Raw genomic sequence first — 27516 nt, 5'->3', positions numbered from 1 at the left:
AAACCTCTGTCGGACGATTCTAACGTTTTTCATCTAAAAACGCACAGCACGTAAATAACACATAAAAACACTCAGCACCTCAAAAATACTCAACCGGCTAGGAATGGGGGGAACTTCCTCAATCTGATGAAGGACATGTGTGGAAAACCCACAAGTAACACCATAGCCCATGGTGAAAGACAGGATGCTGTCCCACTAACCTCAAAGACAAGGCAAGGAGGTCAACATGGTACAAGTTCTACGTTTGAGTGAGGGAAATTAGGCAAGACAATAAAATAAAAGACATATAGTTGGAAAAGAAAAAGAAAAACTATCTCGATTCACAGATGACATGATCTTGTACGAAGAAAGTTCTAAGGAGTCAACCCAAAGACTATTAGAACTAAGAAACAAGTTCAGCAAGGTTGCAGGATATAAGATCAATAGACAAAAATCAAACGTATTTCTAACACACTTACAATGAGCAATCTGAAAATGAAATTCAATAAGAAATTCCATTTATAATGACCACAAAAAGCATACAATACCTAAGAATAAACTGAACAAAAGTGGTGTAAAACTTATACTTTGAAAACTACAAAACTCTGTTGAAAGAAACTAAAGATCTAAATAAATAGAAAGGCATCCATGTTCATGGATTAGATCTAATATTGCTAAGATGGAAATACTCCCCAAATTGATCTACAGAACAAATGCAAACCTAATCAAAATCCCAGCTGACATCTTTGTAGAAATTGACAAGCCAGTTCTAAAATTCATATGGAAATGCAAGGGACCCAGAATAGCCAAAACAATACTGCAAAGGAAGAACAAAGTTAGAACACTAGTACCTCCCAATTTTAAAACTTACTACAAAGCTACAGTAATTAAGAGAGTGTGGTATTGGTATGAGGATAGACATTATAGATCAATGGAACAGAATTGAGAGTCTAGAAATAAATCCATGTATCTATGGTCAACAAGGGTGCCAAGACCATCCAGTGGGGGAAAAACTGTGTTTCAACATATGGTGCTGGGACAACTGGATATTCACATGTTAAAGAATGAAGCTGGACTCTTACCTCACACCATACACAGAACTTAAAGTGAATCAAAGACCTCAATGTTAAGAGCTAAAACTGTAAAACACTAAATCTTTGTGACCTTAGACTAGGCAGTAGATTCTTAAACACCAAAAGCACAAGAAAAGAAAAAAGATAAATTAGAATTCACAAAAATTAAACACTTCTGTGGTTCAAAGAATACAACAAAGAGGGCTTCCCTGGTGGCGCAGTGGTTGAGAGTCCGCCTGCCGATGCAGGGGACACGGGTTCGTGCCCCGGTCCAGGAGGATCCCACATGCCGCGGAGCGGCTGGGCCCGTGAGCCATGGCCGCTGAGCCTGCGCGTCCGGAGCCTGTGCTCCGCAACGGGAGAGGCCACAGCAGTGAGAGGCCCGCGTACCGCAAAAAAAAAAAAAACAAAAAAAAACAGAATACCACAAAGAAAGTGAAAAAACAAAAAATGGGAAGGAATATCTGTAAATCATATTTCTGACCACAGACTTGTATGCAGAATATATAAAAAAACTCTGACAAACTCAACAGTAAGACAAATAACCCAATTTTAAAATGGGTAAGAGACATTTCTCCAAAGAAAATACATAAACGTCCAATATGCATATGAAAAGATACTGAACATCGTTAGCCATTAGGGAAATGCAAATTAAAACCACAATGAAATAGCATTTTACACTCACTAGAATGGCTATAATAAAAAACACATTAAAAATGCAGGTGAAGATCTGGTGGGACTGTAAAATGGTGTAGCCGTTTTTGGAAAACAGTCTGCCAACTCTTCAAACGGTTAAACACAGAGTTATTACATGACCCAGCAATTCCACTCCTAGGTATCTACCCAGGAGAAGTGAATACATATACTCACGCAAAAACTTGTGTCTGAATGCTCACAGCACCATTACTCATAACAGCCAAAAAGTGGAAACAACCCAAATGTCCATCAATGGAAGAATGGATAAACAAAATGTGGTCTATCCATATGATGAAATATTGTTTAGCCCTGAAAAAGAATGAAGTACCGTCATGCTACAACATGGGTGAACCTCAAAAACATGATGCTAAGTGAAAAAAGCCAGACACAAAAGGCTACATGTTGTATGATTCGATTTATATGAAATGTCCAGAACAGTTTATGGAGACATAAAGTTGACCAGTGATTGCCTAAAACTAGGAGTAGTGAAGTTAGGGAGGGATGGAGGAAATGAGAGTGACTGATGAAAGTCAGGGGGTTTCTTTCAGAGTGATGAAAGTGTTCTAAAACTGATTGTAGTGATGGTTACACAACTCTGAATAGACTAAAAACTACTGACTTGTACACTGTATGGGTAAATTATATGGTATGGAAGTATATCTCAATAGAGCTGTTACTTTTAAAAAATACACTCGTGGCTTTTTGACCATCTAGAGGGGTGGGATAGGGAGGGTGGGAAGGAGACACAAGAGAGAGGAGATATGGGGATACGTGTATATATATATAGCTGATTCACATTGTTATAAAGCAGAAACTAACACACCATTGTAAAGCTATACTCCAATAAAGATGTTTAAAAATAATAATAATAAAATAAAAAACACAGACACAGGGCTTCCCTGGTGGCACAGTGGTTAAGAATCTGCTTGCCAATGCAGGGGACACAGGTTCGAGCCCTGGTCCAGGAAGATTCCACATGCCACAGAGGAACTAAACCCATGCGCCACAACTACTGAGCCTGCACTCTACAGCCCACAGGCCACAACTACTGAAGCCTGCACGTCTAGAGCCCATGCTCCGCAGCAAGAGAAGCCACAGCAATGAGAAGCCTGCACACCGCAATGAAGAGTAGCCCCTGCTCGCCGCAACTAGAGAAAGCCCGCGTGCTGCAATGAAGACCCAATGCAGCCAAAAATAAATAAAATAACTTTTTTTAAAAAAAGGAGGACTTGTACCCTTCTTAAAAAAAAATACAGATACATCAAAATAAAATTTTTTAAAATGTTCAAGTGACCCACAGGAAGGCAAGGAAAAAAAAACCAGAGAAACAATCAAGAAGAAAAAACAGAATCAAAAAATAAAATGGCAGGGCTTCCCTGGTGGCACAGTGGTTCAGAGTCCGCCTGCCGATGCAGGGGACACGGGTTCGTGCCCCGATCCGGGAAGATCCCACGTGCCGCGGAACGGCTGGGCCCATGAGCCATGGCCGCTGAGCCTGCGCATCCGGAGCCTGTGCTCCGCAACGGGAGAGGCCACAACAGTGAGAGGCCCGCGTAAAGCAAAAAAAAAATAAAATAATAAAATAAAATGGCAGATTTAAGCCCTGACATATCAATAATTCCATTAAATGTAAATGGCCTAAATGGACCAATTAAAAGACAGAGATTGGCAGAATAGATTTTTTTTTAAAGACTCAATTATATGCTGTCAACAAGAAACTCACTTCGAACATAATGATAAAGGCAAGTTAAAAATATATATATACATATATATATGGCTGAATCACTTTGCTGTACACCTGAAACTATACACTTTGCTGTACACCTGGAACTAACTTGATTTAAATCAACTATATTTAATAAAACTTTGAAAAATTAAAAAATAAAAAAGGATAGAAAAAGATAAATCATGCAAACTTAAAAGAAAACAAGGGTTTCTATATTAATATCAAATAAAGCAGATTTCAGAGCAAAGAAAATTATCAGAGACAGAGAGGGACATTTCACAATGGTCAAGGGGTCAATCACCAAGAAGACATAGCAATCTTCTGTATGTGCCAGACAACAGAACAGCAAAATATATGAAGCACAAACCAGTAGAAAGAGAAAAGAGAGTTGGGGACTTCAAAACCCTCTCTTGAACAACTGAAAGAACTAGAAAGTTAATCAACAAAGATACAGAGAACTAAACATCAGCTAACAGGATCCAAAAGACATTTACAGAACCATCCACCACAAAACAGCAGAATACACATTCTTTCCAAGTGCCTATGAAACTTACACCAAGATCCTGGGCCAGGAAACAAACTTCAAGAAATTTAAAAGAACCGAAATCATACAGAATGTGTTCTCCAACCACAGCGCAATCAAACTGGAAATTAATAACAGAAAAGTAAGAGGGAAATCTCCAAACACTTGGAAACAAGCAACATTCCTCTAACTCATCCATGTGTCGGAGAGGAAGTCTCAAGGAAATCGGATTAAAAGAAAATGAAAATGCAATATATCAAAACTTGTGGGACACCACTTAAGAGCTGTGAGGAGAATTTACAGCACTAAGTACATGTGGTTCTCTGAGATCAAACAAACTGACAAGCCTCTAGCAAGAGTGACAAAGATAAAAGAGAAAAAAGACTAATTAGTTACCAATATCAGAAAGGTATTGGGGGTATCACTACAGACCCTGCAGATGTCAAAAGAATAATAAGGCAATAATAGGGACAACTTTAACACATAAACTTGACAATCTAAATTAAATGAACCAATTCCTAAGGGAGGAGGGGACTACCACAATGAACAGAGCATTCAAATAGTCTTATAACTATTTTAAAAATTGAATTTTTAGTTTCAAAATTCTCAAAAAAGAAATCTCTAAGCACAGATGGTTTCCCTGGAGAACGCTACCAAACATTTAAAGGAAAATTAGCACCACATATATACAATCTTTTCCAGAAAACAGAAGAGAAAGAAACACTTTCCAATTCATTTTATGATTTATCCCAATACCAAAACCAAAGATGATACAAAGAAAGAAAACTACAGACCAGGGGTCCTTCATGATATAGATGCAAAAATCCTCAACAAAATATTAACAAACAGATTTTAACAACATTTAAAAGGAATTATATACCATGACCAAGTGGGATTTATTCCAGGGATGCAAGCTGGTACAGTATCTGAAAATCAGTGAAACCACATGAAAATATCATTCAATGCATAAGAAGGATTTGACAATATTCAACATCCATCCATGATAGAAACTCTCAGAGAATTTCCTCAACTTGATATAGAGCAGCTACAAAAATCTTACAGTTAACACTTTCTCCTCAAGATGGGGAACACAGCAAGGATGTCTGCTCACCACTCGTACTCAACACAGTGTAAGAGGCAAGAAAATGCACACAGATTGGAAGGAAGAAATAAAGCTGTCCCCGTTTGCAGGTGACAGGGTTGTCTTCGTAGACAACGTCACAGGATTTAAGATAAACTGTATTTCTGTGTACTAGCAATGACTAAAATTAAGAATACAATACCATCTACAATCACTCAAAAAAAACATACCGACATGTAAATCTAACAAAACACGCACAGGACTTACATGCTGAAAACTACAAATTGAAAGAAATCTAGGTCTAACTAAATGGAGAGACATACCATGTTCATGGATTGAAAGACTCAACACAGTAAAGATGTCAATTCTCCCCAAATTGATATACAGGTTTAACACAATTCCTTTCAAAATTCCAGCAAGATTTTTTTGTAACCATAGACAAGATTATTCTAAAATTTATATAGCAGGGCAACAAAACTAGAATAATTAAGACCATTTTGGAAAAGAATTACATGGGAGGAATCAGTCTACCTGATTTCAAGACTTACTATATAGTTACAGTAATCAAGACTGTAGGGGGGGACTTCCCTGGTGGTGCAGTGGTTAAGTGTCCGCCTGCCAATGCAGGGGACACGGGCTCGAGCCCTTGTCCAGGAAGATCCCACATGCTGTGGAGCAGCTAAGCCCATGCGCCACAACTACTGAGCTTATGCTCTAGAGCCTGCGAGCCACAACTACTGAGCCCGCGCGACTAGAGCCTGTGCTCCGCAACAAGAGAAGCCACAGCAATGAGAAGCCCGTGCACTGCAACGAAGAGTAACCCCCACTTGCCGCAACTAGAGAAAGCCTGTGCACAGCAACAAAGACCCAATACAGCCATAAATAAATAAATAAATAAGAAATGGTAATTAAAAAAAAAAAAAGACTATGGGGATAGACAGACGGCTAATGAACAGAATAGATAACCTTAAAACAGACCCACAAATATGCCTAACTGATGCTTTACAAAGATGCAGAGCAATCAGTGGAGGATTGCCTTTTCAGCAAGTGGCAGTGGAGCAACGGCACGTCCAGAGGCAAAAAAAGTGACCCTCAAACTAAACTTCATGCTGATACAAAAATTAACCCAGAATGGATCAGAACCTAAATGTACAACTTAAAACTAGAAGAAAGTATAGGAGAATATTTTGGGGATCTAGGACTATGCAAAGAATTCTTCCATAAGGAAAAACTGAAAAATTTGATGATTTTATCCAAATTTAAAACCTCTGCTTGGAACCCCCCCCCCCCGCAGTGCAATAATGTTAAAAAAAAAAAAAAATCTGGAACAAGACAAGGATGCCCACTCTCACCAATTCTATTCAACATAGTATTGGAAGTCCTAGCCACAGCAATCAGACAAGAAAAAGAAATGAAAGGCATCCAAATTGGAAGGAAAGAGGTAAAACTGTATGCAGATGACATGATACTATATATAGATAACCCTAAAGACTCCACACAAAAACTACTAGAACCGATCAACAAATTCAGCAAGGTAGCAGGATACAAGATTAACCTACAAAAGTCTTGCAATTCTTTACAGTGAAAGTGAAATATCAGAAAGGGAAAATAAAAAAACAATCCCTTTGAAAATCGCCTCAAAAAAATAATATACTTAAGAATAAACCTGAAAGACTTATATGCGGAGAACTATAAAACAGAGGAAACTGAAGATGACTCAAAGAAATGGAAAGATATCCCATGCTCTAGGATTGGAAGAATTAATATTGTTAAAATGGCCTTACTACCCAAAGCAATATACAGATTCAATGCAATCCCTAACAAATTACCCATGACATGACATTTTTCACAGAACTAGAACAAATAATCCTAAAATCTATATGGAACCATAAAAGACCCAGAATTGCCAAAGCAATCTTTAGGAAAAAGAACAAAGCTGGAGGCGTAACCCTCCCAGACTGCAGACAATACTACAAAGCTACAGTAAGGTGTTGGCACAAAAAACAGACATATGGATCAGTGGAACAGAATAGAGAGCCCCAAAATAAACCCATACACCTACAGTCAATTAATCTTCAACAAAAGAAGCAAGAATATACATCAGAGAAAAGACAGTCTCTTCAGCAAGTGGCATTGGAAAAGCTGGACGGCTGCATGTAAATCAATGAACTTAGAACACTCCCTCACACCATACACACACACACACACACACACAACTCAAAATGGCTTAAAGCCTTAAATATAAGACACGATACCATAAAACTCCTAAAAGAGGACGTAGGCAAAAAATTCTCTGACATAAATCATAGCAATATTTTCTTAGGTCAGTCTCCCAAAAAAAGGAAAAATAAGTAAATGGGACCTAATCAAATTTATAAGCTTTTGCACAGCAAAGGAAACCATTAAAAAAAATGAAAAGACAACCTACAGAATGGGAGAAAACATGTGCAAACAATGCGACCTACAGGGGATTAATTTCCAAAATACACAAACAGCTCATATAACTCAGTAACAAGAAAAACAATCAAAAAGTAGGCAGAAGACCTACATAGACATTTCTCCTAAGAAGATACACAGATGGCCAATAGGCACATGAAAAGAGGCTCAACATCACTAATTATGAGAGCAATGCAAATCAAAACTACCATGAGGTATCACCTCACACTGGTCAGAATGGCCATCGTTAAAAAGTCTACAAATAATAAATGCTGGAGAGGGTGTGGAGAGAAGGGAACCCTCCTGCACTGTTGGTGGGAATATAAATTGGTGCAACCACTGTGGAGAACAGTAGGGAAGTTTCTTAAAAAACTAAAAATAGAGTTGCCATACGACCCAGCAATCCCACTCCTGGGCAATATACCCAGACAAAACTATAATTCAGAAAGATACATGCACCCAATGTTCAGAGCAGCACTATTCCCAACAGCCAAGACATGGAAGCAACCTAAGTGTCCATCGACAGATGAATGGATAAAGAAGGTGTGGTACATATATACAATGGAATATTACTCAGCCATAAAAAAGAATGAAATAATTCTTCATTTGCAGCAACATGGATGGACCTAGAAATTATCACACTAAGTGAAGTAAGTCAGACAAAGACAAATACCATATGATAACACTTATATGTGGAATCTAAAATGTGATACAAATAAACTTATTTACAAAACAGAAATAGACTCACAGACATAGAAAACAAATTTATGGTTACCAAAGGAGAAAGTGGGTAGGGATGGATAAATTAGGAGTTCGGGATTAGCAGATACAAACTACTATATATAAAATAGATAAACAACAAGATTCTACTATATGGCACAGGGAACTATATTCAGTATCCTGTAATAAAGCATAATGAAAAAGAATACGAAAAAGAGTATTATAGTATCTTGTAATAAGCCATGATGGAAAATAATACATATACATATATATATATATCACTTTGCTGTACACCAGAAACTAACATATCATAAATCAACTATACTTCAATTAGAGAAAACTCACAGGAGAATATTGATAACATGAAAAGAATTTGCAGCATGTTAACTGAAGACACCAAACTGTAAAACCGAATGTATGCTCAGAACCCAGTTTTTAAAATAAATGACATACATACACATGTGCTGGAAAAAAAAGAGAAAACTGGCTAAAGTCATAGACACTTCTCACGAAAGAGGACACACAGATGACAAATTAGCACATGAAAGATGTCCACCACCTTTAGCCATCTAGGAAATGCAAATTACTACAAACAGATGCACTATAGACCTATCAGAATGGCTGAAACGAAAAACAACAACGCACCAAACGCTGGCAAGCGTAGGGGAGAAGGACCGCTTCCAGAAACAGAGACCCGGGCAGTTACCGACTGTCAGAGGGGCGGGAGAGAGGAGGTGGGGGGCTACGAAAGGGCAGCCCCAGGGGCTTCCTGCAAAGGGTCCACCGCGTCTCTCAGTATTATCTTTCTTAATACCAGCTGTAATAAGATATAACTCATACACTATAAAATTCACCCATTTCAAGGGTACTTCACTCCTTCCTATGGTCAAACAATACTCCATCATAGGGATGGACCACTTCTGTTTATCCATCCATTCTGTACTATTCACGGCAGCACGTGAATCTATAATCATCTCAAAATACAAAGTTAAAAAAAAAAAAGCAAGGGAAGAGATATGGGAACATATGTGTATGTATGACTGATTCACTTGGTTATAAAGCAGAAACTAACACACCACTGTAAAGCAATTATACCCCAATAAAGATGTTAAAAAAAAAAAAGCAACTGTGTTGTATATCAACCTAAAATTCCCGAAATCCTCATTTACTTTAACACCCTACACTAATATTAATTTAATTAACTACCAATGTTCAGATAGATGGATGATTTGTAAGGATAGGATCCAAACACTGGTCGGTAAGCCAAGCTTTAACACACACACCCTGCTTCCCACGCGTGTTCGTCAGATTCCATGTCCACGTTCCCGGCCACTTTAACAAGGTGTGAGAGGCACGTGTGTGTGTTGGGGGGATGCTGACAGGTGTGCTCTGGGTTCGCCTGATGTGCTAAGACGTTTACGTAAGACAAGCAGGTCCCTATCGTGTCCCTCCTATCACCTGCAGCCCTCCTGATCAGGGAGAAGTTAGTTACGGGAGTTAAAAGGCGCAACTAATAAAATGGGGCTACTAGCAGCGCGGCTCACATCCAAGCACACCGAAGGGTGTGTTTCCTTATCACGGGAAAAGAGGCATTCTGCCCTAAAGTGAAATGGTCTGGTTGCCCCAGCACGTGAAAGCGGATGGGGAAGATAAAACTAGGATGGACACAGGGAACGCTGTGGGAGGCGCATAGAGAGGAATCTTTATTTCCTTGGGTTTATAATACCTGGACATGACGAGTCTGAAAAGAAGCCGTGAAACGTTAAAATTTGGGCAAAATGTGCTTGGTTTTGATGGGCTTATTCATAAGACAATGTTTTTAAGGTGCCTATGGGTCCTTTACTGCCAAGCATTATATTTTGTAAAAGAAGAACCTGGTGTCGTGTGAAAACGGTGAGCGGTGCTGGTGTGTCGCGTCCGCATCGCCGTGGGATGAGGAGACCTGGGTGCTTCACCACCACCCGGACCGCGCATCCGATCGCCCCAGGGTAACTTTCAGTACTTTGCACTAGTCACATCCTTGGTATTTTTTTTTAATTAACATCCTTCTCTCCCCAAGCAGTTAAGGTTCCTTAGAAAGGTGTTACTGATCTCTAAGATTATTTTGTTAAATGTGTTGGGGAATGCTGGATTTGCTGTCCTGCAATTCTCAACTCCACGGGAAGAACTGCCCAGGAAGAGGCGTCAAGTCCAGAGCCAGCCTTCCCGGGCTCAGCTTGGCCCATCCAGTGCCGTCCGTGGGAACAGAATCCGCACGTGTTCCCTTCCAGGAGCTCCACGCTGGCCTCCACCCTCACCGTCCATTTATGCTCTTAACGCTGGGAAACAGCAAGCAAACCCTCATGCTACGGTTCTGCCTGATGCCCCTGCAGGATGTCCCTGCCTCCAGGCTGGCACTGCTCGCTGCCCTGTGAAAGAAGCCGACCCCATCTGGTCATCCACAGGCGGCTTCTGTTCCCCGGAAGCTGCAGGCCAGAAGGGGGCTGTCCACAAAGAGGGACGTACTTGCCCACGTGCGCATCTCCTGAGGAGGCGCCCCGCGTGGGCTCGCCCTCAGACGGCTCCTACCCGACTACGGCAGGGGGCCAGGTCTCCAGATGTCTTTAGGTCCACGAAGTGATGGGCTGCTGCCCAAGGTCCATGCTGACCGCAATGACCAAGACCTAACTGCGGGGCTGGTCTTGGAATATTGGGGAAGAAAACCCTCCTCTTCCATCCCAACGCAGCTCGAGCCCTCCAGGCAGCAGATTCACTTCTGCAAACTACACAAAACGTTCTGTACACTGTGTGCCTTCTCCCCAAGGCCTCAGAATTCAGAAACAAATACTTTTCCGGAGTCTCTTTCCCTTTCATGGCAATGTAGCCATCTGCAGCAGTTCCATGGGAATCTGGTCTCTTTTACTCCCTGACGGAGCTGGACAAGCTGATCCTGAAGCCGGGGCCACCGCTGGCAACACGCGTGGGCTCCCAGGCTCTGGGGGGAGACCGGTAAGAGCAAAAACCCACCTCTGCAGTGAGCGAGCTTCTTGAAGATGGACGTGAGCCTCCCTGTGAAATGCAGAGAAACTGACCAGCTCTAGCAGCTCCCCCGTGCCGCACAGCTCCGGTGCTGTCCTCCCCAGGGTGCCCTCTTCCCATGGCGTGTGATGAATCAGAACACAAAACCCGCTTCTAAAAACTGTACTTGGAAATTACAATCACAGAGGGATGCTGAATGATTATCAAAAACTTGGAAATATGGTAAAGGGTGACTGTGCCCTTTCCATGTCACAGGAGGGACTGGCCACCGAGGCCACCAGGACTGTTTCATTCTCCAGGGGACTGTAGGTACCTCTGTTTGGTTTGCTCTCTGGTATTGATTATGTCCCAGACGCTGTGACCTGCTAACTCTTAAACAAGGCTGTGCCCAGAAGAGATGCAAATGACGATTTCTGCCCAGGAGCAAAGAGCGTTGCCCAAGGGGGCCGGTGCTCCTGCCTGGGAGACACCCAGCAATTGTGTAACTAACTCAACAGTCTGAGTGCAACGTTCTTTCTTCAGTGGCTATACATACACTCAGTTCCTCAAATGCTCTTTGATCGAGCTTTCCTGCTCAGACCATGAAGTATTACTCAGCCTTAAAAAGGAAGGGAATTCTGACATGGGGTACGACAAGGATGACCTGGAGAACATCGTGTCCAGTGAAATACGCCGGTCTCCAGAAGACAAATCCTGTGGCATTCCACCCATGGGAGGACCTAGAGAAGTCAGCTTCATGGAGACAGTGGGGGCCAGGGGCTGGAGAAGAGGAGGGGCAGTGCGAGTTTTGTGGGGACAGAGCTTCAGTTTGAGAAGATGGGAAAATTCTGGAGACGGATGTGGTGACGGTTGCACAACGATATGAATGTACTTAATGCCACACTGAACTATACACTTAAAAATGGTTCAGATGGGGGCTTCCCTGGTGGTGCAGTGGTTAAGAGCCCGCCTGCCAATGCAGGGGACACGGGTTTGAGCCCTGGTCCGGGAAGATCCCACATGCTGCGGAGCAGCTAAGCCCGTGCACCACAACTACTGAGTCTGCACTCTAGAGCCCACGAGCCACAACTACTGAAGCCTGAGAGCCACAACTAGTGAAGCCCACACGCCTAGAGCCCGCGCTCCGCAACATGAGAAGCCACCGCAACGAGAAGCACGCGCACGGCGACGAAGCGTAGCCCCCGCTCGCTGCAACCGGAGAAAGCCCGGGCACAGCAACGAAGACCCAACGCAGCCAAAAATAAATTAAGAAAAAAAATACATCAAACTGTGCGCTTGAGATCTTTGCCCTTTTCTGTAGGCTACACGGCCAAGTGTGCTTAAGATATCCACTTACATGGTAATAAAAGGTAGGCGGAAGCAGTGTGAGAAATGAACAATGAATTTAAATATTAGTTTGTACTTCGTTACACAAAGGTGTGCTTTTTATTTTTTATTTATTTATTTTGTTGTTGTTGTTGTTGCGGTACGCGGGCCTCTCACTGCTGTGGCCTCTCCCGTTGCGGAGCACAGGCTCCGGACGCGCAGGCTCAGCAGCCATGGCTCATGGACCCAGCCGCTCCGCGGCATGTGGGATCTTCCCGGACCGGGGCACGAACCCGTGTCCCCTGCGTCGGCAGGCGGACTCTCAACCACTGCGCCACCAGGGGAGCCCTATTAATAGTTTTTTGATCATAAAATTTTCAGTGCTGCATATAAAAAAATCCATGCACAAGTTTTTAAAAATATAGTGTCGGGGGCATAGGGGGCAATGCCTACCCACAGACGCTGTGTCCGCAGGCCCAAGGCCCAGGCATGTGCCCCACCCTGTGGTGGGGCAGCCCGGGTCTCCCCAGGACCCTCACTCCACTAAGCTCTGAATCCAGAAAACCTCAGGTCCTTTGACCTCAGAATCCAGTTTCCTTGAGAAGAGCAGACATGTGTGTGGGGCGGGGCGGGGGAGGGGAGGCTCCCTAAATAATCCCAGGGCTGGTTTCAATGGCCTAAATTCCCACGTCCTGTGTCCTCTTTTAATTCAAGTTCAGAATAAATGCCATTACCCCATTTTACAGATTGGGAAACTGAGGCTCTGGGTGGGGCAGGAACTTGCTCACTGGCCTGAGAACTGGAGCCTGGGTCTTGAGAGTAGACATGAGACCTTTTCATCCACAGACAGGACTCAGGACAAAATGCTCCTGGGCCAAAAGCAGACACCAGAGAGAGGAGGACGAAGGCCCTGGGCGTTGGCCACAAGGACTGAGCAAAGCCCCGAGGAAAGAGCCACCACGGTGGGTGGGGTAGGTGGGGTCACGGGTCCTCAGGGCCACAGCACAGTCCCCTGCCTGGTTTCCTCTGCCTCATCCGGGGCCCCTGCGAGCGTCAGGGGAGCTGCAGGGGAGGCTGGGGGTGAGCGCTTGTGAGAACTGCCTGCCCGGGAGGCCTGGAGAGCCGGGTGCCACCCTCGCCAGCAGCAGGCACTGTCACTGCACACTGCAGCCGCTGCTGCACCCCTGCGATTCCCTAACGGTTCCCCTGGGAGCACCGAAGGTAAATATGTTAATTCGACTTCAATCATGGCTTTTTAAAACAAAGTGCACACTACACTAATTTAGGGCACAACCTGAAAACTACTCATGCATGTGTCTGAGCCTCCCGTCCCGGGCGAGGGGGACCCCGAACGTGAGGGGGCCAAGGGGGCAGGGGGCCAAGAGGGAGGCCCACCCGCCAGATCCCGAAAGGCGAGCCGCAGCGGGGGCCTGAGCCCGGTGGCATCAGCCGGGGTGCCGCCCCTCAGCTTCCAGGCAGAGGACGCTCCCTACCAGCAAGAGGCCCGACGGCCAGGGCCGGGCAGGTGGAGCAGGGTCTGCAGACCCCGGGCTGCCCAGGACCCCTGGGAGGGCCCAGCTCCCTGGTTCCTCAGCCCGTGACCACATCAAGGCACAGCCTGGAAGCGGGACCCCAGGCCCGCCCACCTCACCTCCGTTTCCAGCTTTGTGGGCTCTACAGCGGCCCGCAGGTCAGCCCACCGAGTGGGGTCTTAGACAGTGTTGTTAAGGTCACGGTCAGTGCAGAAGTGGCCCGGCCCAGACTGCACGGAATCAGCTGACAAAGGACACTGGTGCCCTTGCTCGTTGTAGTTTTCAGGGGGTGGCGCAGGTGGGGGGTCTCCTCTCCAAGCACCCGGGAGGGGGTGCCCTGCAATACCCCAAAGCAGAAAGGGCCCGGGGAGAGGACGCCAGCCAGACGCCTGAGCCAGGAGGCCTGTGGGCGGCACAGACTCTCCAGCATCCCCGGGGTCCGCCAAGCACCCTACGCACCTGGGGTGTCACATGTTTCCAGACGGTGCACTTTGGGGTGAGGGGGCTGGAAGGCAGTGAGAGAAACAGACCAGTTCCCAGCACTAGTGTTAAGATGACTTTAAGGATAAGTAACCACACCTGTGCTGTTCATCACCATGACGACAGCACTTCCGGGCCCTCCCGGCACCCGAGGTCCCACTGGTCCCTCTCCGTCACAAGCAGCTGTGACTGTGGCCCCAGGAAGGCCCCGTCTCCACGTGGGCCTGGGCAGGAGCCAGTGCCCTGCTTCTCCAGCTGCATGGGGGCAGCGGGGCCGGCCTGGGGGCCCGCAGCCCCTCCAGGAGGCACGGGGACGAAGGGAGGTGCTGGAAGAGGCTGACCTAGAAACACTGCAGCCCGGGGTCACGGGTCTCCAATAGTCTCGGGGAAAAGAAACAGTCTGTTCACACGTGTTCGTATGTTCTGGAACCAATGAGGGACACAGGAAAGAGTTCCCTAGAAGAGAGACCAAATCAAACTCAGAACTGGGATGGCCACCTCGGGACCCACCAGGCTCCCAGGCCGCTGGAAACCCAGAGGGAAGGGTGGCCGGGGGGGACGCAGGCCGGCCAGCTCCCAAGGGACTACCTTGGCCCACCTTGTTAACCAACGCCCTGCAAGCATCACTCCCCTGGCCGCCCGGAGCAGCCGAGGCCAGGGCAACAGGCCAGCACCAGCCCTTCGTCCTGCCCAGGCCGGGCAAGTGCTCCCCCCGCTACAAGCCGTCGGGAAGGCGGTGCCGGGCACCCGCGTCCACCGCGGCTATAACAAATTCCCTCGTGAGGTTTCTTGGAAATCAGTGGCTGCAATGTAATCACAGCTGCCGGGACTCGGAATGAGCCCGCTCGGGGGCTCTGTGCAGTTAAAGTTATTACGAAAGCTCAGTTAAGAAACACTGAGGAAGGGCTTTCCTGGTGGCGCAGTGGTTGAGAATTTGCCTGCCAGTGCAGGGGACACGGGTTCGAGCCCTGGTCTGGGACGATCCCACATGCCGTGGAGCAACTAGGCCCGTGAGCCACAACTACTGTGCCTGCGCGTCTGGAGCCTATGTTTCCGCAACAAGAGAGGCCGCGATAGTGAGAGACCCACGCACTGCGATTTAGAGTGGTCCCCGCTTGCCACAACTAGAGAAAGCCCTCGCACAGAAACGAAGACCCAACACAGTCAAAAATAAATAAATAAACAATAAATAAATAAAATTAAAAAAAAAAAGAAACACTGAGAAAGAACTGAAACCTTCAGGAATACCCGAGAGCCAGGGGAGGGGCGACCCCTCACCCCCACCCCACCCAGGACGAGGACATGCTGCCCCTTCCTGCTGGTCCCTCGTGCGGCCATCCTCACCCAGGGTCAGTCTGTCCTGACCCAGCTCCATCCACCCGGATGCACCTGGCCCAGGTAGCCGCTGCCACCCGGGGTCTCCGGCTGTCTTTGCCCCACCACAGCCCACCAGGGCAGCACCCTGGAACCCCAAGAAACCCACAAGTGGGCACAGCTATCACCACCCCCGGCTCTGCTCTGTGACTCACCCCTCAGGCCCCTGTTTCCTCACATGACATGAGCGGGCACAAGACGCTCTCCGAGGACGCTCGGCCCTGGCGTGGCCTGACGGCAGCTCTGGGCCAGCTCACCATCGGGGCAAGACCGTGACCGCCTGGGATTCCCCGCAGAGGGCGGGGCCGGGGGGGTCTGATGAAAGGGAGCAGCCAGCGGGGCCATCCCAAGCCTCCCCCTTGTGGCCTTGTGCCCGTGGCTAGACCTGCCTTCTCCCCGGTGCCCGTGGGGTGCCCTCACCCAAAAGGCATGGGGCAGAGCCCTCGGAGTCACGCCGAGCGACACATAGAGGAGCCAAGCTGAGGCCTCGTGGGTGCTGCGGAGCAAGGCCCCCCAGGCAGTGCCTCCCCTTCTGGCACAAAACCCCACTCCCGGAGCCCCCGGTGGGAGGAAGGCCGGGCCCTGCCCACACGCCTAGAGACAGGCCAGCGGGTGGAGGGGTCCCGGACCGCTATGCCCAACACCCGTCAGCGGCCAGCCGGCCACCGCAGAGCCCTGGTCCCACCATCCTCGTGCAGGTGAGGCCGGCTCGCAGGCAGAGCGGTCCCACCGGCCACTCCCAACCTGCAGGTGTTTCCTCCTGTCCTTCTCCCCGCAAGGAAAAACAGACACGTTTTGCCAGAAGCAGCCGATCTTACCTTGCTAACTGTACCCTCACATACGGACCACTTCTGACCAGGGTTTCATGCCGACTGCCTCGACCCTGTCAAACCCTGGAGCCAGAGGGCTGATCCTGTGAGTTCTGAGGCTGCGAAACTCCTACCATCCCTAACTCCTACTCCATGAGACATGCACGCTGACATGAAAGTCATCAGACCAACCCCCCCCCACGCCCTCTTTCCGATGGAGAACTCCACGCGGGCAAACAGCCTTTCTGGCGCTGGGCTGGACACCTCACAACCCTCTGAGCTGCAGAAGTGGGGCCATCCCACCAGACAGGAGGGGCCTGGGCGCTCCAGCCATCCCCAAGAGAGCGGAGCCAGTGGCCAAACAGCCCGGCTGGGCGTTCTAGAGGACCTGCACAGGAGGTCAGAGGGCGGGGGGCCCAGCCTGAGATCAGGAGACACGGGGACAGTACGGCAGCTCCTTCCAAGACTGGGGAGGGGGCAGCAGCCATGGAGAAAAGGGAACAGGGGCAGGTAGACACTTTGGCCTTCACCCCTCCGCTGGGGTGAATAGGGTTCCCCAAATCCATGTCCACCTGGAACCTCAGAATGTGACCATAAGTAAACCAAGTTCTCTGCAGGAGCAATTAGTTAAGATGAGGTCTTAGAGGGTTTAGGGTGGGCCCTGAAGCCAACGACTGGTGTCCTAAGAAGAGGGAAACCTGGACACAGGAGAAGCCGTGCGGCCGGGGGCTGGGAGAGGCGGGAGGGAGCTCGGCCCTGCGATGCCTTGACGGGGGGCTCTGGCCTCGGAACGGGGGAGCGTACACCTCTGCTGGTTCAGTCGGCCCAGTTGGCAGGGCTGTGTCTCAGAGTCCTAGGAAACTCACAACCCCCGGCCCGCTGACGCCGACCTTGACCCGGGATCTGAGGGAACAGGGACCTGCTGGTTTCGGACAGACCTGATCAGACTCAGACAACACCTGCCAAGTACCAGGATGGCCCCGGTGCGGCCCCGGGTCGGGAGATGGAGGACACACGGGAAACGGTGCTAGGGAAGCCGCTTCTCCCCACCCCCGCTTCTCCCCAGGGCTCATCGTGGGCAGGAGGGGGCCAGGCCTGGGTACACCTCCTACTTCATCCTCGCAGAGCCCCACAGCCCAGAGGAAGAGTGGGCCGGGGGCCAGGGGCTGTGACAGCAGCAGCCCAGAGCCCAGCTCAGAGCTTCTCCATGGGGGACACTGGAGGGACGTGGCCACTGACAGCCAGGACGGGACCCGCCTTTCTGGGAGCAGCTGGTGCTGATGAGACCCGACCTCTCACCACTCAAGAGCCTCCCGTTCCAGGGCCAAACACCCAACTCCCCCCCCCCACAGGGTCCTGTGCAGCCCCCCGCTCACCCCTGCCCCGCACCCCGTATCCTGCCCTGCTCCCACCCCCCCCAACAGGGTCCTGTGCAGCCCCCCGCTCACCCCTGCCCCGCACCCCGTAACCTGCCCTGCTCCCCCCCCACAGGGTCCTGTGCAGCCCCCCGCTCACCCCTGCCCCGCACCCCGTATCCTGCCCTGCTCCCACCCCCCCCAACAGGGTCCTGTGCAGCCCCCCGCTCACCCCTGCCCCGCACCCCATATCCTGCCCTGCTCCCCCCCCACAGGGTCCTGTGCAGCCCCCCGCTCACCCCTGCCCCGCACCCCGTATCCTGCCCTGCTCCCACCCCCCCCAACAGGGTCCTGTGCAGCCCCCCGCTCACCCCTGCCCCGCACCCCGTATCCTGCCCTGCTCCCACCCCCCCCAACAGGGTCCTGTGCAGCCCCCCGCTCACCCCTGCCCCGCACCCCGCATCCTGCCCTGCTCCCACACACAACCCTGGCCGCGACCCCCATGCTGGGGTTGCTTTAGAAACACACACCAGACAAATTCCCCCAAGTGACTGGACAAAATCCCCACGGGCCACCGCCAGCCGGCAGGACAGGGGCACGGCCGCAGCGCCGCTGTCCGAGACGCGCCCAGACCGGGGGCCTTCTGCAAAACTGGCCCGGGCTCTGGGGGCAAGGTCACGAGAGCCAGGGAAAGACCTCAGATCCTGCAGCGGCTGAAGAAGCCTAAGAGACACAACGAGACTTGGATAGACACGAGCACACCCGTGTTCACACAGCGCCATTCACAACAGCCAACCGTGGAAACAGCCACGTGTCCTCGGACAGAGGAAGGATACACCCAACGGGGTCCATCCACGCGGTGGACTAAACTCAGCCTTAAAAAGGAAGGAGATCCTGACACAGGCCACAGCAGGGACGAGCCTCACAGACATCATGCTGACCAAAGGCCAGACACAGAGGACAAATCCTGTGTGATGCCACCCGTGTGCGGCCCTAGAGGAGTCAAACCCACAGAGACACACAGTGGACGGCGGGGCCCGGGGCTGGCGGGGGGGAGGGGAGCGAGTGTTTAATGGGGACAGAGTGTCAGTTTGGGAAGATGAAAGAGTCCTGGAGACGGATGTGGTGACGGTTGCACAACAATGTGAATGGACTCAATGCCCCTGAACTGTGTGCTGGAAAGTGGTTAAGATGGTAGGTTTTACGTGCAAGTAACTAGAATTTTTTTTAATTAAAATTTTAAAAGCAGACCTGACAGGTGCCTGGGACAGGAACTCCACAGTGACCCTCTGGCTGTACAGGGCCCAGGCATGGGAGCCATTGGGGCCGTTCGGTGACCGCTGGAGCTGCGGTGAGGCGGGCAGCGCGCAGCCCTCGTTTCAGTGGGTCACCCGGCAATAAGGGGCCACTACTCTCAAACGGTCTGGAAGAAGTTCTGTGTTCGGTACGCGCAGTTTCTCTGTAAGTTTAATATTGTGCATCTTTTAACCCTTTCCTCAGGCATCAGAACTAGCGTCCCCAGCTGCCAGCGCTGGGCAGAGGGTAGGGGCACCTCCACCACACTCAAGACCTGTGACGGTGACAGCGGGGCCAGGAGGCTGGAGGAAGCCACGTCACCGTGCCCCCACCCCGGAGAACGGGTGCCTAGTCCTGGGTAACACCCACCCCCTGGGGTCCACCCCAAGTCCTGGCCAGACGTCCTGAAAACCCTCAGAAACGAGTTTCTGAACGTGGCGGGGACCCCCCTTCTGAGCTTGAGCACTGAGCAGCAAATCACGTCGCCTGTCCTCCCAGGAGAGAAGCCCCATGATGCCAGGCAGCTGGGGGGGACAGAGGAGCCCCCCAAGCAGAGCTGGGGGCCAACTCCCGAGGAGGCCTGGTGGGGGGACTTCCCACTTTCCCTGGGTTACCGAGAATGTGAAGAAAGGCCCAGCGCAAAACTGCACGGCAGCCTCCCAGGCCCTCAGGCCCTCGCCGGCCGGGCGGTCACCTGCACTGGGGCCACACTGGGGCCGCTGGGCTGGCAGAGCCGCGCGGGAAGAGGAGTGAGGGGCACCTGAGGACCCAGCTCCTCCTCCAGGAGAGACCCCGAGGCCCATGCCATGAGCCCCCTGCCAACGTGCCCCCTCTCAGCCCCGCCACAGCTGCCTGAGGTCTCGGTCCGGGAATGGCAGGGCCCCCGAGGTCTAGAGGCACAACGCCCGGGTGCCCCGCCTCACCGCCTGGACGCCGTGGCCTCCTCCAGACCCGTCCTGGGCACCCACCTCCTCCCGAGGCATCTCCGCTCTTACTTTCTCTTTGCCTCCATTTCTTGGCCATTTCTTCTCACGCCATGCCCTTATTTTTCTTCTGCGGGACGGAAGAGACATGGGGAGGAAGGACTTGGAGGGCCGCGGTGGCCCCAGTCTGCGCTGCAGTTTGGGGTCCAGCCCTAACGACTCCGCTGAGACCCACCTCCCTCTCCTTTCCAGGCTGCTTCCCGGGACAAGGATGGGCCGCTAAACTGGGTTATGACAATTAACACAAATTCTGCCTCCTGTCCCCAAACTTATGTAACCGCAGACACTCTTGTCTCAGGAAAATCCTCCTCTGTCGGTGGCCCCATTTCCCGCCCTCGACCCCGGCTTAGCTCCTGAGCCAAAGGTCCTTCCAGAATTCCCAGCCTGCGCTGGCCCTTCATGCCCGCGGTCCAGGCGCTCGTCGGGGCAGTGGCGACTGTCCATACGTCTGGCTGTCCACCCCCCTGGGCAAGCACAGGGTGGAGCCAGACGGCCAGCAAGGCCGCCCCTACTTCTGAGACGGCCCCTCCCCTCCAGGCACTAAAGGGTTTCTGCGCCCACCTGGCCACACCGGGTTGACTAGGGTCCCCCCAGAATTCCTGCCCATCTGGAACCTCAGAATGTGACCTTATTTGCAAACAGGGTCTTTGCAGATGTAATTAGTTAATATCTTGAGATGGGAGTGATACGACTACAGGCCAAGGAACGTCCAGGATTGCCGGCACCGCCAGACGCTGGAAGAGGCCAGGATTCTCCCCTACAGCCTCCAGACCGAGCCAGCCCTGCCCACACGTTGATTCTGGACCTCTGGCCTCTAGACCGTGAGAGAGTAAATTTCTGTTGCTTTAAGCCCCCAGGTTTATGGTCATTTGTTACCCAACCCCAGGAAACTGATCTCACCCCCGCCCCTGTTACACGCCAGGGCGACTGCAAGGCTCACGCCCCTTCCAGCCTGTCCTCTCCACCGGCAAACAAACATCGCTGCCCTCCTGGAGCTGAAGGACCCCACGGGGAACCCCCAGAGCAGTGTTCACAAAATAGGGGGGATGCACCACCCTTGGTAAGGGAGGGAGCCACCTTCAGACTCGAGGAGGGGGCAGGTGTGAGCGGGCAGTCAGGGCCGCACGTCAATCCCACCACCACTTTCCCACGCGTCTGCCGGGCCCGACATCGCGGCAACACTCACTCAACAGGTAGCACAGGGACCAGTGGCGAGCCTGGGGGACGTGAGCCTCCAGCCCCTACCCTGCCCGGAAGCCTCCACTGGGTCCATCCTGCCCCACTGCTCCCCGTGTCCCCCCCCCCACCTCCTCCCAACGCAGACAAGGGGCGAGGGATGGTGTGGAGGAAGGGGACAGACTCGGCCCAGTGTCCTGAGACACGGCCAGGAACCGACGATGGCTGATGGGCCGGCCATGCAGGGGTGTGGCCCCGGAGGGACCCGCCCGTGCCGCACACCCCACGCACATCCCCATCCCGGCAGAAGGTTTCCCGGAGAAGCCAGCGGGCAATTTGCATAATATTCTTTGCAAGTTAGTATCAGCCTCTGATAATGATCTCGGCATAGCTGGAGCGCTGAGGCGGCTGTTACAACACTAAGTAATCATATTTTAAATTATGTTTCCCTTTACAGAAAGCTGTTGCAAAAACACACAGACATGAAATCTGTTACAGCCCCTGCCAAGCACCTGACCAGCTTCCCAGCGCCACGGCTGCCACTGCAGCACGGGGGCTGGCGAGACCTGGGCCGCCCGGGCCAGCCCCGCGTCCCACACTGCCCGGGCCTCACCCGGGCCAGGGGTGCGTCCCAGCAGGGGCACCGCCCAGATCTGAACCACCACGGGAAGGGTGAGTCCGTGCAGAGAAGTTAACGGAGCACCTAGGGCTTGCTCTCATCGGGGGTCCCAACTCCCCTGGGGGTAGGTCAGGGGGGCGCTCCCCATCCCCACAGCCCCCAGCCCCTGCCTCGGGCTGGAGACTCCAGTGCCCACGCCACCAGACTTCCAGGCGCGTGTCGTGTGGCGGACGCGGGATCCTGAAAACTCAAAACCATCGGCGCTTCCAGAACTTCCCTGTGGCAGCCCCTCACCCAGCAGCTGGACTCGGGGACCCAGCCCCGGAAGGCGAGCTCATCCTTGACCCCTGCACACCCACAGCCCGACTGCGGCCACGGCACACCCTCCCGCCACGGGTGAGCCGGTCCTGGCATGGACGCAGGTCTGAGCACACGGCCACACTCGGTCCCCCTGGGGGCGCCGCAGGAGCAGGGCCTGCGTGGACGGTCACCCACAGGGATGCAGAGAGGACCGAGGCCAGGACCCGGAGGAGACAGGGGGCCCAAGGCCGCCACCAAGGGGAGCCCCTTCTCTCCTTTTCTCTTCATGCAGGAGCGGGGCCCACCACTCAATCTCTATTTTCTTAAAAGCTTTCTTTTTTTTATTAAAAAAAAAAATCCAATTATAGCACAAATCTCTCAGCAGGGGTCAGTGTGGAATACGAATAACTAAAGTTAATGGACATGACACAGGCAAGATTAATGCCTAAAGGGTTTCAAAAGTTGTATGATGCAGATTTCATTAACATTTTAATTGTAATGTATCTTTTTAATCTTCTCTCACCCTAATGGCTTTACATGGCCAAAAAAACTGCTGACAACAACAAAAAGTATCAATATACAAAATTTCACAAAGGCGCTTAGCAGTGCAATGGAAACTAAATTAAAGGAGCAAAACTATGTTAACACTGTGATTTTTAACAGCACAAAAGTCAGAACGGAGCAGAGGCGGCTGCTTCTCCTTTCTTGGTGCAGAGACTGGGATGGGCGAGTTAGGAAGACAGGCAGATGCCCAGGGCTAGGGTGGGGACCCAGGACAACCCGGGGGCACAGGGAGCAGACTTCCTGCAAAGACCACCGGCAGCGCGGGAACGCCCGGCCCCTTCCCCACTAGCTGGACTCCAGGCAGTGTCCAGGAGGCAGAGGGAGGGAGGCCCTCTTCCAGAAAATGCCGCCCATCTCTGGGGATGGGGAGGGAACATCTACGGGTGTCACCATAATGAAGGGGGCATTTTGTGGGGCAAGGGCTGTGGGTGCAGACGAGCTGGCACCCCGCCCCCAGCCCACAGTGAGGGGCCCTCGGTGGCTACGGCCTCCAACTTTCAAAAATGGCGTCTCAAGACATACACTTGGCCCAGACTACCAAGTATCCAGGAGATTTTTATTTTCAATCAACAAACACTCCTGGAGCACCAAACCTGTGCCTGCTGCTATATCTGATGTTTCGCCCCAAATCGAGGACCTGGGGGCTGGGCCTGATGCTGGGCCTGGGGGCCAGCCAGCCCTGGGCCTGGGACACAGCCCCACAGCCGGCGGCCGGGCTCACTGCTCACCCCAGTGACTATATATGGGCACTTTCAGGCCCCTGCGGTCCCCGCCCCCGGCCCTGCTGCTTCCCAGGCACACAGGCAGACACGGGGCGGGGCCCAGGAGCTCCCGGCCCATCCATGGCCATGTGCCCTCCTGGATGCCAGGGCCCAGGGCCAAGAGGGAGGGGGAAGATTCCTTCAGAGAGACCCAGAGCCAGCCTCTCCTTTCCGTGGGACCAGAGACCAACACCTCGGAGAAAAGTATGCCTCCATCCGCCCTGGAGACCGAGAAGCAGCCTCCCCTTAAAGGGGCATGAACCCCTCACTGGCTCTGGTCCACCTCCAGGGAGGGGGCACCTCCACAGGGCCCCCAGGCGGGGCCTGCTCACCTTGGGCCTCGCAGCAGTAGCATCACGACACACAGGCCAGGGTGGGGCTCAGAGGGGGTACGTTACCCACCCAAGGTCACAAAGCCTTGAGCTGGATGTGACCTGAGAGAGACCTCCGAGGTCCTGCTCCCAAGGGCCTCCTTGCCCGGACCCAGGTCCAGCCAGCGGAAGCTGGGGGCGGGGCAGGCCCCAGAGAGCCGGCGCCGCATCGGATTCCAGCTCCGTTTCTCCTGCTCAGACCGGCTCCCAGGCCCGGGCAGGGGTGAGCGGCCCCCACTGTCCATGTCCTCATGGGGGCTTTGCCACTCTGAGGATGCCAACCACAAAGGCAGCCACCAGGGAGCTCGGCTCCCAAGTTCACGTCCCAAACACCTCTGTGCCTGCCCCACCTGCTGAGACCCTCCCCCACAGGGCGCCTTCTTCCAAAACCTGAACTTTAAATGACAAAGGCCAGAGGCCAGGGCAGAGCAAGGCCAGCTCCCAGCGAGCAGGCAGCTGCAGGTGACAGACACAATGAGGGAGCCGGGGCCAGCCGGGAAGCATACTTTGCAAATGATCTCATCGAGAGCCAGGCCTGGTGAGAGCAAGGATTTGCTAAAAGAGAAACAGAGGTCGCCAGGATCCCTGGCTGCTCAGAGGCAGGGTGGGTGGCAGTGGCGCCTCGGGCCTCGGCCTCGCTAAGGGGACTGCTTCCCCCGGCCAGCGGGCTGGGTCCCTGGAGCCCAGGATGGCTGGGGGGGGGGGCTCGGGGGGGCGGGGGGGGGATGTAGCCTCCCAGGCACAACCTCGGTGGCTCAGGACACAAGGAAAGAGGGAACGAGGCTGCGGCGGGCAGGGGAGGACACACAGGCTTCACCCAGGGCCACGGCGTGAGGGGCTCGCTCTCATCTCTGAACTGGGGCGAGGACACCAATGAAGATGCTGGCTCTGGTCCTAAATTCCGGCCCCACCTGGAAGTACCCGAGGGCCAGACGGCTCACCTCGGGGAGGACCAAGGGGATGCCCGGGAAAGCGTGCTGAACGCAAATGAGGCGTTCGGAGAGGCCTGGGCAGGATCTAGAACGCGGACGGGCCGGGCAGCGCTCTCTGCAGACCCGGCAGGCGGGCAGGCAGGCAGTGAGAGGCCCTGAAGCCCCTCACCAGCCCCCAGTCGGACCCCAGCCCCAACCAGACTTTACAAGATCCTGAAGTGGGGCTGCCCACAGCCAGCAACAGCTCTGGGTCCAGCCAGGGACCGGCGGCCCCTGTCCCTGTGGAGGGAGACACCCCTCCAACTGTACCGAAGACATTGCTCCCCTTCAAAAGACCAGGCCTGAAGGCCAGGTTCCTTGGGCCGGGACACCCCTCGGGGACACCGGCCACGGGAAGGAGCCAGGCCCAGGCCAGCTAACACGATAGATCCTCAGCTGGAAGGCAGCTTGTCTTGTCCCAAGAACGCAGCCCGGGTCAAGTTCCCCAAGTGCGCCTGTTACACGGGGGTCTGCAGGCTCTTGGGAGAAACACGCTGGAGAATCAGGAGCGAAGGGCCGTGATCTGGGCCGCAGTTCCCGCTCAAACGGCTCAGCAGACGTTCCCCACCCTGCCCCCAGCCAGGGCAGCTCATCTCACCCCCCACACCCCAGCAGGACAACAGAACCCAGGGAGGGACCAGGTCGGAGAAGAGCCGGGCGAGACGGGACAGGGTCACCCGGAAGGGGGCAGATTGGCCATGGGCCGCAGGGACAAGACTTGCTTCCCCGGGGTGGAGGGAATGAGGCCTCAGCTGCCTGAGACTCCCAACCCTACAGATGGTGAGTGCAGTGGATGGTACCGGAAGGCCCAGGGCCTGGAGGGAGTCCGTGTCCGGTGCAGCCCATACCTGCCTCTGCATTCCTGGGAGCACAGACCTCAGAGGAAGAGGCGGGGGGTGGAGCCCTGGGAACATCCTTGAAAGGGTCAAAGCCACATTTCTTACTTTCTGTCCCAGGAGGGGTCCCAGGCCCACCCCAGCCCAGGCTGCAAGTCAAGCACGCTGAGCCCTAGAGGCAGAGGTGCCCGAGGAACGTAGGCTGTGAATGTCAGCTCAGCACTTACCATCAGCACCGTCTCTCTTGTATGAATAATGCATCTCACGTTTTCGTTGGAAAACAGAGAGAGGCTTTAAGGGTTCTGTTAAAAGTCACCCACGAGCCCACCTCCCAAAGACAGGCTCTCTTGACTGTCCCAGCACATCCAGGACAAAGAACCCAGACGCACTCCGGGCAGCCAGGGTGGCCTGGTGTCCCCGTGTCAGAAAATGCACAAGCTTTTTCTCCTGGTCCAAGATTCTGCAGGAGGCTCGGAACGGCTGCAGAGCAGAGGCCGGCCGAAGCCGGCTCCGACTCAGCGCGGTTTCAGACACCATGTCCGGCGCCCACCCCGCCTGGGTGTGACCACCGAGAACCGATCTCTGCCACTGAGAGGGGACGAGGGATATCCTGTTCTACTGCTGTGCCCCTTCCAGCCAGCTCACCGAAACAGCAGGGGGCCAACCACCCTGGGTCTCCCCCTCCCATCTCCTTCACTCAGGCTCCAGCCAAGGTACCAACAAACGGTGGCTTGTCCCACGGGAGAATGCCAGCGGCCTCCTGGGAGGGGTGGACACCACAGAGGGCCACGGGGAGAGGGGGAGGGGGATTGTTGGAAGGTGGAGGGCAGTGCCCGCTGCTTGACCCTTCACCTAACTCCTTGTTTCCTCATCTCTAAAATGGAGCCAACACTTGAAGATACCTCTCCTGGGCTCTGTGCGGGGCTTAGACGACACCCCGCACGGAGTGCTGAGAAGCACCTGCGCCGAGACCAGGAGAACCGCGTCCTTTGTCATCAGGGCAAACTGAGGGGGGCGAGGGGAGAGGGGTCTGGAGCTCAAGAGGGAAGCGGAGGGGAAGGTGGGGGGATGGGAAGGGGAGACCTGGAGAGAGACCCGGACCAGACCAGACGGGTACAGGGGTGTGCGTGCAGGGTGCTCAGAAGACCAGCTCTACCAGATGGCCAGCCCACGGAGGGTGCTCTCCCCCCGCCCAGCCCCCCACTACACAGGACAGGCTCAGCTAGAACAGACAGCCAGGGGACACATGGCTAGGTGCCCAACAGGTCCCTCCCTCGGACGGCCCAGGAGGGAGGGGCGTGTCCCCGGGGCCGTGTCCCCAGGCCGAGCCCGCGCGGGTTGCCCACCCCAGAGGGCTGGGCTCCGTCCGTCCGGTCGGGGGAGACCTAGTGTCCCGAGCGCCCCGAGAAACCCGGCAGGAGAGGAGACGCTCGGAGCCCGGGTCCCCGCTCGGCGGGGCGGGGCGCGGCCCGGCCCGGGCGAGCGCCTCCCCAGGCCCGGACGCCGCCGGCCAGCTCCGCGGGCGGCGCGCG

General features: G+C 52.9%; 2 protein-coding genes across 2 annotated transcripts in view; both read right to left on the bottom strand.

Annotated features, from left to right (window-relative positions):
• Positions 1 to 27516, bottom strand: part of UBAC1 (UBA domain containing 1) — a 235497-nt gene that overhangs the window by 93579 nt on the left and 114402 nt on the right. The window lies entirely within an intron of this gene.
• NACC2 (NACC family member 2) overlaps positions 1 to 27516 on the bottom strand; it is a 73245-nt gene that overhangs the window by 45505 nt on the left and 224 nt on the right. The gene's annotated exons all lie outside the window — the stretch shown is intronic.

The sequence above is a fragment of the Pseudorca crassidens genome, chromosome 7 (genome assembly GCF_039906515.1).
Source record: "Pseudorca crassidens isolate mPseCra1 chromosome 7, mPseCra1.hap1, whole genome shotgun sequence".
NCBI lineage: Eukaryota > Metazoa > Chordata > Mammalia > Artiodactyla > Delphinidae > Pseudorca > Pseudorca crassidens.
Note: the sequence above shows the minus strand (reverse complement) of the source record. Positions and strands in the feature narration are given on the sequence as shown.